The sequence below is a fragment of the Malania oleifera genome, chromosome 3, assembly GCF_029873635.1.
Source record: "Malania oleifera isolate guangnan ecotype guangnan chromosome 3, ASM2987363v1, whole genome shotgun sequence".
Lineage (NCBI taxonomy): Eukaryota > Viridiplantae > Streptophyta > Magnoliopsida > Santalales > Ximeniaceae > Malania > Malania oleifera.
The window spans coordinates 95,894,766-95,904,170 of NC_080419.1; positions in this window are offsets into that span (position 1 = coordinate 95,894,766).

The following is a 9,405-nucleotide window of genomic DNA, read 5'->3' on the forward strand; positions in this document are numbered from 1 at the left end:
CACCAAAAAGAGTTTTTTCCCAAATGCTGTCAGTTTTTATACAGCTGCATTGAGGTAAATTTTTTTCTATCAAACACTCATTATTTTAAAGAGTGGTAGACATGAAAGTTGTAGGATTTTCTCTTATCTTTCTTTTGACACTAAGAAAACCTAATTTGGAGTTATATCAAAAAATTTATGGTCAAAACACTAAAATAGGGTCACTGTTGTCAAACATTTAAACACTGTTCAACGGACAAATTTTTAAAATTATAATGTTTTAAATTATAGCCGTTTGAACCTTAAATATTCTAATAAATAGGGAAAATCTTTACGGAAACTTTTTCAAGTTTGAAAGCCTATAAATACATGGTTTTGCAAAACAAATAAAAATTGAAAAGAATTGAAAAATCTGTTTTGAAGAGCTGAAAGTACTCTTGTTCTTCTTAAGTTCTCTTGCTCAATCATTGAAAAATTCTTTTGCTGAAAATTCTGAAGTGTTGATCCTTCTTCCTTTCAATTCCTACTGCTAATCCTCTTATAAGAAGGATATTGGTGAATTCTACACTTGAACTTCATTCTATTTCCTATTGATATTTTACATTGAAGTATATAGTGTTGAAATTGTACTAACTTGCTCTTTGAGAGAGTATACTTGTACGCAGATTTTATCTTGTATTTCTTGTAGTTCATTGACGTTCCATGATGTTTGGATCGTTGGCTAAGCAAGGGGATATTGCTTAGAGAGGCGGACTCTAGCCTATGTAAGGAGTGACCGAACGAGGGAATATTGTTTGGAGAAGGTAGGCTCTAGCCTTAACCAAGGAATGTTGTAATCGGTTTTGTTCCACCCGTCAACGGAACAGGTTTAGTGAATCCTTTGGTGGTTTACCAAAGGCGAGGACGTAGGCTGGGTATAAGCCGAATCTCGTAAAAATATCTGTCTCACTCTCTCTTTCCCTGTTCTTTATTTTCGATACATATTTAAATTGCGTGGATGATTTAAATTGAAAATCAAATATACTACGCATATTTGGAAATCAAGTAAACTTAAAGATTAATTTTGATTTGGGTTGCGGAAACCGAAAGGGAGTACGTCGGTGAAACCATATCTTGCGGAAACCATATGGAAGTACGTTTCTTGGTTAAACACTCAAAGATAAATTAACTGAAAGTTTATTGAGTTTTGAATATTTGGAAAGAGTGATTGAATGTTGTATTGAACATCATATTAAGCAAATCCATATATACTGGGCTTGATTAAAATTTATATCTAGGGCTGACTACAAAAGTTTTATTGTGTTTGTGAAAAGATTGTTGAATATTAAATTACATTCTTCACATGGTTTTCAAATTCATAATCACGGGGCTTATATAAACAAACAAACAAACAATCTCAAGATCTTATATTACCAAAGTGTTGAATACCTTATATCTTGGTTTTGTTGTTTGATGTTTAACTTGTACTTGGCAAATAAATTGATTGTTTGGTTTAAAGATTGTGTTTAATTGATTTGTTGTTTAATTGTGTTATTGATTGGATAAAAGAACTAAGTTCTTGTGTGATTGGTGAAATTAAACAAACAAGTTAAAGAATTGGTTAAGTGTTTAAAGAAGTTAAGGATTCTTAAAAGAAGTCAAAAGAAATTTTTAAAAAGCCAATTCACCCCCCCCCCTCTCTTGGGAAGCTATTCCTAATTTCAGAGGATTTTTGGGTTTCGATCCAAAATCGAGGTACAAGTCTGATTTCAATTTCGTTTCGGTTTATATGTAGTAGTAAGAACTGTAGTGAAGTATAGTTCTTGGATGTTTAGGTTTTGGTGTCTCGGTGGAGTCATAGAGTTCATATTTTGGTATTCGGAAAAGGTAAGGAGATTCTGTTTATATCAATTTATTTTTGAAATTGGGATCGATAAACCTGTAGTTTACGATCATATGTATGTTTTGATTACTTATTTGGGAAAATCTATCAGGTGAAAATGTGGGAATTTTGGGTTACGATTTTTTGAAAAATTTGGGGGTTTCGGGTATCATCTCTATTTTATTAGAGAAACCATATGTTGTATTAAAACTGTAGTATTGAGATGACCGTACCCACATTTGTATTAAACTGTATTCTTTTACTGAAAATGATAGGATATGTTGTATACCAAATAAGTGTGGAATGAACTGTTGTATGTAAAATGTTCCAAGGTTTTGTAAAAACAACTAGGGGTGGCTAATTACCGTACGCTGATGAGTATAGGGACATGAGTTCCAAAATTGTTCCAGGTTTTGTAAATCAATTAGGGGCGGCTAATTACCGTACGCTGATGCCATGTCTCGGCTAATTACCGTGGGCTAGAGTGTCCGGCTCTATATTCGAGGGTATGAAATATCACCTGTTCTTTCCAGCTGGTCACAAATGGGTGTGAGCTACACCGTACTGGCAACAATATCGTTGTGAAGCTTTTGTTATTACAGGGTATCAGGTGCTTGAGTGTGACGACACTGACCGTATGTTTGGTATCGTATGTACTGGAATGGATTTGTGAAAAATACTAGAACTATATTGAACTGTATTGTATTGTGTTATATTTTACGTTGAAACAACACTCATATACCACACACTGATATAACCTGCTTTCTTCCTTACTGAAAGGTGTCTCACCCCGAATATACAAATATTTTTCAAGTCCTTCGGGTAGCTAAAACTAGCATCCTAGTGACTAGAAGCAGGGGTGTAGTTTAGCCACGTTTAGTACTTGTGTAGGTACAAGTTTTGTAACTGGGTTGTCAGTGTTGGGTTTTTTGTAGACACCTGGAGTATGTATTGTATTTTGGGATGGATATTTCTCGTTATGTATAGACTCTGGTATGGTCTAATGTATGTACAGAAAGAATATTTTCGCTGCGTATTTAATGAGTATGGATATGTATGTGAATGTGTATAGGGTGTACGTGTACCCCACGGGGTTCGACCCTTATTCAGTGTAATATCATGTATGTTTTAATTGATATAGAGACAGGTTATGTTACTATATTCACACCTAGGACCCATCCGCGGGTTCGGGGCATGAAAGCATATTTACCGATTTCGATTTCAAGAATAACTAATATAAACAGAATCCGCTTACCTTAACCCAAAAACCAAAACACGAGCTCAACAACTCCAAAACAATGAACCGAGGCACCAAAACCTAAATAATGAAGAACAATACTTCCTTACAATACTATTCTCTACAGATCTATCGAAACAAAAATAAAATCGGTTCCTTACCTCGATTTTGGGTCAAAACCTGAAAGTCTTAAAAACGAAGATTCGATCTTCTATCCTCGAAAAGATTCTCCTCCTAATCCACGTAGCAATGTCAGATCTTTGATTCTGGTAACGGATAGCCTGAAATCCTAGAAAGAGAGAGTGTGTGTGTGTGTTCAAGTTCTAGAGAGAGAGAGAGAGAGAGAATTTTGGTTTCTTATTCATTAAGCAAGTGATTTAGATATTTATAACTTGGTTGACTCAGCTAGACTCGTCGACAAGACAGCATCCTCGTCGACGGGCCATAGATTTCAGGATTTCCCAAAATCCCTCAATATCTCCTGATCGATGGGCTACTGAATCTCGTCACCGAGCTACACAAGAGACTTCATCGACGAGAAAGGAAACCTCGTCAATGAGCCCTGCTAATTTTTACTTTTTAAATTTTTATTTTTTTTTTCTTATTTATTTAATACACCTTTCTTGGGTCGGGTTCTTACACAAGGCAACTAAGGCTCAAAAATCCCTTCCCCAAATGACATTTTCTGCCCTAGTTTATGGTAAGGAATTTGCAATATATTGACCGAACTTGTCATTTAAACAAGTTGCCTACATACCTTTTCAAGATCAAGTCATTACATAGTTCAGACTCAACATTGAGTCTGACGATTCATTTAAGAAAACAATATGTATACCAATCTGGTTAGGACTTTTATTTGGATCATAACATAGGTTGAAAGGTATAGGTCAAAGAAGTAAGGGATTCAATAAGACTCAAAATTATCAATCTTATTAAGGGTAATCATTGGTAAAATATCACATTTGAAGTATGTCCCTTATTTTTCATTCTTCATCCTCTTTTTTTCTTTTCTTCTTCTTTTGCTATCCCTTTTGATTTTCCTTTTTATGAAGGAATCTTAGCATCTTTTTCACATGGACCTCCATTTGGGACTAATCCTTTCGAAACTGCCCCAATGTGGGGTGTGATCCTTTGACGGGTTAATCAAGAATTGAATTTTTCAAGCTCAAAAAGACTGGAAAAGGGGTTTTTCTTCTTTCGATTTTTCCTTTCTTGGTAGCAGAAATATGGCCTACTGTCCTTTTGGTACCTAATTGTTGTCTCACAAGATTTGTCAGACGCTTAAAATATCCCAAACTCGATCAAACCTTTAGAAAATGATTTTAAAAGAAATTAGTTTAAGATTTAGGCTCAAAGAGTTTAATGAATGACAAATCAATGTTTAGTTCCTTACCGGAAAACTGGTCAATCAAAGATGGTCACCCTTTATTTCATCAGAATATAGTCATCCTACTTTTAAAACACCAATCAAAATTTAGATACCAAAGACAAAAGACATTGTAACGCCCCAACCTGGGTCTGCCAGGGAGCACTGTGTCTCTCCTCCTCCACCTGAACCAAATAATAGGGGATGGGCCTTATCGAACTAATGACTGACCCCACAGATCAACACGTGTCCTTTTCAGTGCATTTTGTCCTCACTCACACACTTCCTGAGAAAACTTCCCAGGAGGTCACCCATCCTAATATTGTTCCAAGACAAGCACACTTAATTATGGAGTTCTTATGAGAAAGTTCCTGAAAAGAAATGTACACCTTGTTGATATGGGTAGTAACATCTAGTCTTTTAAGCATTTCATCCATGGGATATCACATTCTCCCCCACTTATACAATGCAACGTCCTCATTGCGAACCCACATTTCCAAACCCAAGCGATGTGAATCTCATCACACTTCCAGTTGGGTGTTGGCTCTGATACCATCTTGTAACGCCCCAACTTGAGTTTGTCAGGGAGCACTACATCTCTCCTCCTCCACCTAGACCAGACAACAGGGGGGCAGGCCTTATTAGACTAATGACTAGCCCCAAAAACCAACACGTGTTCTTTTTAGTGTATTTTGTCCTTTCTCACACACTTCCTGAGAAAACTTCCCAAGAGGTCACCCATCCTAATATTGCTTCAAGCCAAACACACTTAACTATGGAGTTCTTATGGGAAAGTTCCCAAAAAGAAAGGTGCACCTTGTTGATATGGGTAGTAACATCTAGTCTTTTAAGCGTTTCATCCATGGGGTATCACAGACATTGTCCATCAATTTCATCGAGAAAAATAAAGCTTGATAAGTTGTTTCGGTCTAAGAAACCCTTCATTATTTTGAAATCAACAAGGCTCATTAACAATATCTTGCAGTGAGGTCCTTAGTGAACTTCAACTTGGAGGCTTTCCCTTCATCATTTTTTTTTTTAACTCCATTGAATAGCTTCCCAAAATCAATTACTGGCTTCAAGCCCTTTGTTCTAGTAAAATCATTTCCTGTATTACTTGCACAAACCAAAAAAGAAAAATTTGACAAAAGATTGATAATCCGAGAAAGATGTGATAAGATGAGACTGAATTGCATTTTTGTTTCATTCAAAGTCAAAATAATTAAAACAAAAAGGACTCATGGAAGCATCCCTCTTAGCACAAAATCCATTGTCCACCATTATTTCTAATTCTGAAATTGAATACCAGTCAGTCTTCCGATCTGATGGCATTAACCGTGCCCCTGCTGTGATTAGGCAACAGATTTCTATGTATCCTGGGTTCTATGTCGTCAAATTCCAACCATCCAGCGTCTCTCAGTGATTATATTTTGTGTTTAAACATTCAGTAACTGTCAACGGTGTGGCCAGGGGAATTAGCATGATATGCGCACCAAGCATTTGGGTCATACCATTGAGGGAGGGGATGTCATACGACCAGTCCGGGGATGGTTGAGATGAGCTCCATTTCGAGTAATTAGGGGAACAATTCTGAATAGGACATAGGAATTGGCTTTATTCTTCTAAAACCTCTTTCCTGTGTCTGGGTGTATTGTTGTCTTGGTATGGGCATTTGCCCCAGAGGAAATAAATTAGGGTCGTGCCTTGCCCATCTTTCTTTCTAGTGTGGATGACTTTGCACAATTTGGGCCTCATCTTCTTTCTTTTTCCCTACCCATTTTGAAAAGCTTTATTCTGGCTTTGTATACTTCACATATCTTAAATTGGCTGCTTCTTCAACAAACTTTTCGGTGATTCCCAAATCAGCAAAATTCTGAGGAGGGCCTCTAATGAAGTGATCAACACATGGATCTTTGAAAATGTTGTTAAATGGATAAACTGTGTTTCCATTTTCAACAAGAGGATAACTCTGCGCTGTCATATTTTTCCCTTTATAAGAGTATTCGCTCACCTTCTTCTCCATATTCTATGAAGTTAACCTATCTGGAGCTATATCATGGCTATACTGAGTGATAAAAGCATGAGCTAAATCCTTCCATGTGTGAATCCTCACTCGACAATACCATCTTAGAGCTTCCCCAGTCAAACTATCTGGGAAACAGAAAATGAGTAAATTAACATTGTCAGAATGTGCAACCATCTTCTGGAAGTACACCCCTAAATGAGCTAATGGACATTCTGACCCACTACACTTCTCAAAATTCAGGATTTTGAACTTTGAGGGTAAAATCAATTTCAACATTAAACAAGGATTAAAAGTGTCCACCGAATCAAACATGTTTGCTTCCTCCATAGCTTTTATGATTCATTTCCGAACAGAGGGATTGTTCTTTATTCGTTTCTTCAACTATTTCCCCTTCTTGGATATCAAGATTGATGACTGGCGGTGCTTGGACATTTCTCTTTGGTTGGAATCACGGGTCTTGAGTCGTTAGGATAAATATGTGTAAGCTTGGGCCCAAGCCATCTAACAACTTCACAAATTGTGATGATAGATGTTCACTAACAGGTGTAGATCGTGGTGGAAACAAAAGCTCGCTTTCAACTGCATATTTTGGAGATTGCGTAGTTTTGCTCGAAGAGGTGGCTATCTCTAGTAACTTATCCATCTGATTTTTAATCTCCCGAATATCTTGATGGATATTCTTATAACTTTGCTTAAAAGCTCTTATGCAGCTTTCTAGCTGATTCCATGTGATTCTAACTTTTCATCTGGAATTAAAAGGATGTAGAGAGATTGTCTTGTTCTGCTTAATGTTGTAATGTCGGATCTTGATTCTACTGCCTTGCCATACTAGTTTTACAGGCAATTGGAATGTGATTACTGACCCATTATAGATGAATTCTCATGCATGGCTACTCATGAAATTATGCATGAATGCATGAAATGCAATGCAACCTAAATAACCATTTGGCCATAATTCTGGGAAAAACCTTATCAACTAATGATCTTGGGACTGATTTATTTTCCCCTTTTGGATGTAGGGTATCTTGGGGGATAAAATTTGAGTCTTTCATGAATGAATTGGGCTTTTTCAAATCTTGGCCAAGTGATATAGCTGTCTAATATGGATGAAGAATGTATGTCACAACACAAAGTATTTTAGAACATATATACAAAGGACTGGATAAAGTCATGTGGAGAAGGATGAGGCTCCTATCCCAACCCCAAGTGGATCCATCTATTTTGCAAGGTTTTCTCAAGGCTCTATCCTAAGGAGGGAAACATGTGGTCAAGTATGTGAGGTTAAGCTTGTATTCTTATTAACAAGAGGCTCCCAGCATGCCCCTTATCCTCACCCAATGGGTTTGGACAAAGTTCAAGCGGAGCGGAGTGGCTCGTGTGCCCCCAAAAACCTTGTCTCATGAGGGCTAACGATACTATGCTCCTTTCTATTCCTAAAAGGTGAAGCCTAGGTAAAAGGCTTATAAAAGTGTGTGAATTTAAGTTTGGCCTGCTCCCATATTCCCCACATGCAGTGTTCAGATATAATCACAGAATCTAAGTCATCATGCAAACAATCATACTATACTATTCACAGCATATACAAAGAAGCATTCAAAAATTCACAAATATGAAATATTAACAACATGGAAGGGAGTAACTAAAGGGCAATTAAATTTGAATTTGGGATAATTAATAATTAATTACTAGTTCGACTCTCTAATGTCCCTAGTAGAGTCGTCAAGCTGTCGCGACGTCCCCAGGAGCGAAGGTGCCTTGGGTGGGCAAAATGAAAATGATAAGTTTATTTTTGTTAAAAATGGATGTTAGAGTCGCCACTAACCTTTTGGAGTGTGGTTAGAACACGTGATTACCACCTAATTAATGGTAGAATCGGTCTGCGTTACCATGATCATGATTGAAAGTTTGGTTATGTGAGGAGAAATTGAAGATTATCCCAAATTTAATTCAATAGCCTTTATTTTACTCCTCTTTAAAAATTACAAAATTATTAATTTACATGCGACAAATTAGCCACATGAATATTCAAATGATATATTTAATATAAATATTCCCTCAGAACTAAGGTACGTAAGGCTTAAAAAGCCCCCACCCCTTTTTGAAATCATAAGGAATAAAAAATTGAGAAAATATTTTTATGAAAATAGCTCTTAGATTTATTTCAAAAATTTTATAAAATTTTTCTAAGTATTTAAATTATATTTTCAAAATTTTCTGGGAGGTTTGGGAACCATTTTCTATTTTTCTGGATGGAAAAGTATGCAAAAATATTTTTTTGATCTCAAAATATTTTTTAGAAATTTTCCAAAATTTTTTTGATTTTTTTTATGATTTTCTCATATTTTTCTTGAATTTTTAACTAAAATAAATCATATAATAAAAAATTAATTATGAAAAAAAAAAGTAGTTCATAGAGGTCAACCAGTTCAAATAGAACCGGACTCGGTCAAGGGCTGGCCACGTGCGATCTTCTGGGTGAGGCCACGTGTTCCTATAATAATATATACATATATGTGATAAATACCCCTGCCCCAAGTGTGATGTCATGACAACGTCAGTAGCCATGCCTTGATCACCGAATGGGACAGCCCTATGTGACCTAGAATGTCGATGTGGCAAGATCTTAAGCGTTGCAAAGAAGCACAGATTGGATGGTTGTCAAGAGGCCACGTAGCACTCTGTGTGTGTGGAGGTGGGAGAGCCACGTGCTAGCCAGCGAGAAGGGAGAGGGAAAAGGTCACAGATTAATGACGTGGCACGATCCTAACCTTCGTGAAGAAACACAAATCGAACGGCTTAGAGAGAGCCACGTACGCCCTAAACACATGGAAGAGAGTGTGCCACGTGTCGCGAACTCATGATCTTGAAGTAAGACATACAAAAGGTAATTTTTTGCATTTTTGACCATTTTGAAATTATTCTCTCTCTCTCTCTCT